The following is a 3,957-nucleotide window of genomic DNA, read 5'->3' on the forward strand; positions in this document are numbered from 1 at the left end:
CCCTTCGACCCCTCGTGATCACACAGGCTGATGTGCTTCTTCCATGTGGGCTTTGTTGCTTCTGAGCTAGATGGCCACTTGTTTGGTAGCCATCTTACTGTGAGTCCCAGTGTGCTCTTTTTGCCTGGCTAAGCAACGGAGACTTGCCATTACTTTAGGACATTTTATGTCTCTGAACTTGTACTGAGCAACTTTGGAGAAGTTAGCTCTCTTACTCCAGATCCTGTGTCTTGCCTCTACCAGACCTCTGGTTCTTGAGACTCGAGTTGGGCATCAACCATGGCCAGATTCACCAGCTTCTGTGGCCTTGCGGATGAGGAGAATCCAACAGAGAGACGAATGAGTTTGGATTTAGGACTTAGCAGCCTTCACAACAGCATGAGCCATTTCCTCAAAGGTCTATGAGCTTTAGGAGACTGCAGCAAATTGCAGAATCCTGAGACATGAGGAAATAGACTAAGGCAGGCATCAGCAAACTTTTGAGACAGAAGAACCAATCCTGTTCAACACAACAATTTAAAAATTATTCAAGCTCTATGCATCTAATTTTACAAACAACTGACATTACAATGATCTGAATAGTATGCTGTAAAATTGTTCAATTTTACTTCAGAGTCACCTGGACATACAGGAAGAACCACATATGGCTCAAGGGCTGCAATTTGCTGACCCCTGGATTAAGGGGAGGAGTACTGGTTGATATCAGGGATTAGGGAGTGGCAGAGCATTTTAGAAAAACTGGACCTCTGGGACATATTCAACCCCCAGCCCAGTGAGACCAAATCCCCAAACCCAAACTCACTGCCATCAAGCTGATTCTGACTCATAGAGCAGAGTTGTCCCTGTGGGTTTTGGATACTGGAAATCTTTACGGGAGGAGAAAGCTTCATCTTTCTCCTGCAGAGTGGCTGGTGGTTTTTAACTCCTGACCTTGTTGTTACCAGGCGAACGTGTAACCCACTATAGCACCAGAGCTCCATTGGAACTAGCCTTGTATTAGTATTTCTTTCTCTTTTTTGGTAAATCATTGTATTGGGGGCTTGTACAATTCTTAACACAATCCATACATACATCCATTGTGTCAAGCACATTTGTACATTTGTTGCCATCATCATTCTCAAAACATTTGCTTTCTACTTGAGCTCTTGGTATCAGCTCCTCATTATACCCCTGCCTCCTCTCCAACCCCCTCATGAACCCTTGATAATTTATAAATTATTTTTGTTATTTTGTCATGTCTTATACTGTCTGACATCTCCCCTTGCCCACTTTTCTGTTGACACCCCCCACCCCCAGGGAGGGGGTTATATGTAGATCCTATGTAATCCTTTCTACCCCACCTTCCCTGCACCCTCCCAGTATCACCACTCTCACACAGGCTGATGTGTTCTTCCATGTGGGCTTTGTTGCTCTGAGCTAGATGGCCGCTTATTTACCTTCAAGCTTTTAAGACCCCAGAAGCTATATCCTTTGAAAGCCAGGCACCATCAGCTTTCTTCACCACATTTGCCTGTTCACCAGCTTTGTCTTCAGTGGTTGTGTCGGGAAGGTGAGCATCATAGAATGCCAATTTACTAGAAGAAAGTATTCTTGCGTTGAGGGAGTACTTGAGTGGAGGCCCAATGTCCTTCTGCTACCTTAATACTAAATCTATAAATATATGCACATAGATCTAGTTCCCCATCCTCATGTATAAATATATTTGCATATGCACATGTCTTTATTGAGACCTCTATAAATGCCCTTTGCTTCCCAGCTCTTTCCTCTATTTCCCTTGACTTTCAGGAGAACCGTTTTTAATGAAACTCCTTTCCCTCCTCCCCACTCTCCCTCAACACACACACGCACGCACGCACGCACGCACGCACGCACACGCGCACGCGCACGCGCGCTAGAAGGCATTATGCTATCCTTGGTGGTTAGCATGTCAAGACTTTTGCTAATTCAGGATTAACCATTAATTTACTAAATCATTTGCTTCTTGTACTAGGTATATGCTAGCTGATTAACTTATTCCTGAGTCTTGAAATGGCTTATTTGATTTCATCTTTCTACTGACAGAATTTGTCTTTTAATTATGTTAATGCTTCAAAACTATTTCTGATTTTACTTATATTATCTCAGACTTTGAAGGAAAACTTTCAATTGAATTGGATTAATAGCAGTAATGATTTATTAAAAAGCCGTGCTGTCTGTTTTTAAAAATGTATCTGGTCTTAAAGTCTTCAATTTCTGTAATAAGATGTAAGTAGGAATAAAATGACTAACCATTGTGTAAAAACCCTCCCTATGTTTCACACAATTACTTTTTAGAAATCAAACAATAGATCATATTTTCTTTTTAACTTTTGATGAACCTTGAAGAACTTCGTCACACTTTTAAAACTTTATTGTATTATTTCATCTCTTTCGGTTCATCACTAAAGTGTCTTTCTCTCATCACTTAAACATCATTAGTCCTTAAGAGAGACAACTTAATTGATAAGTAAACATTCTTTCCATTGAGAAGCAGGATGACTTTTCTCTTGATAATGTAAGCGATACGTTTTCCCCCTTCTGCCTTGGGTACTGTGATGCTTACCACACGATGCTGTTCTCAATTCATAAGAACATATTTTATTTTTTTCCAATTCCTATTTCCTTCCTTTCATGATATTTTACAACTTTATCTTGGACATATTTTTTATTCAGATTGTTTTACGAGTATGGTACGTTTGGGAGAAAAATCTTGTCCATAGTGATTTTAAATAATAAATGAACAGCAATTTATTGAGTGTGTGAGGCTGGGTTGTCTAGAGAAAGAAAACCAGCGAGTGGCAATACTGGGAGGGTAGAGGGAAAGTGGGTTGGAAAAGGGGAACCAATTACAAGGATCTACATGTGACCTCCTCCCTGGGGGACGGACAACAGAAAAGTGGGTGAAGGGAGATGTTGGACAGGGCAAGATATGACAAAATAATAATTTATAAATTAGCAAGGGCTCATAAGGGAGGGGAGGGGAGCGCGGGGAGGGAGGGGAAAAAACGAGGACCTGATGCCAGGGGCCTAAGTGGAGAGCAAATGTTTTGAGAATGACGAGGGCAATGAATGTACAAATGTGCTTTACACAATTGATAGATGTATGGATTGTGATAAGAGTTGTATGAGCCCCTAATAAAGCGATTAAAAAATAAAAAATAAAAGAAAGAAAACCAGTGACACTCACCTATGTATAAGAAAGCACCTTATATCACGAAGTAATTTTCTATTGAGAAGGCATCCCAGCCTAGTCCAAGACTCAAGTTCATGGGTCTGATGCTAGCCTGAACCTTCTTCAGACTCATGTAGCTGCGGGGCAATGAAGCAGAAAGGTGAAGTGGGAAGGAGGGAGATCACAGGCCAGGCAGTGCAGAGTCGTGTGGATCTAAGGAAACATGGTAGAGTGACAACCACTCCCAGCTTGGCTCCCAGCAGCCCACATAGGACCACCCAGAGGGAATCTCAGCAAGCAGGAAGGGGGAAAGAGCAGAGAGAGGAAAACTTTTCAGTGTCTCTCTTAGGAGGCATCACCAGGCTACTGCCTGATTGACAGGTCAAACTCCACTCCTACACTTTCACACAAGTTCAAGTTGACATGCAATACAACTGCCGCATTGAATGAATGCTATGGCATAATAGTTATATTAGATGTTCTGAGGAATGGAAACACAAAGTGGATGAAGCTTCTTGTTCTCAAGTAATCCAAAATCGATGTGGAGATTCAAGACACACATGCATGAAAACGTAGTCAATACTAGCTTGGGCAGAGGATTCTTTGTCCTTCCTTGCAATATGTATGTATTAAGAGAAGAGAATATAAGTGAACATATTCCATAGCTCATGATGCTTTTTTGGATACTCAGTGAAACAATGAGATTTCAGATTTTCCTGGTAATTAGAAACAGCCATAAAGAATTAATAAACAATGATGAATTGTAT

The sequence above is a fragment of the Echinops telfairi genome, unplaced genomic scaffold, assembly GCF_000313985.2.
Source record: "Echinops telfairi isolate 266 unplaced genomic scaffold, ASM31398v2 ScPeMD7_7461;HRSCAF=8499, whole genome shotgun sequence".
Lineage (NCBI taxonomy): Eukaryota > Metazoa > Chordata > Mammalia > Afrosoricida > Tenrecidae > Echinops > Echinops telfairi.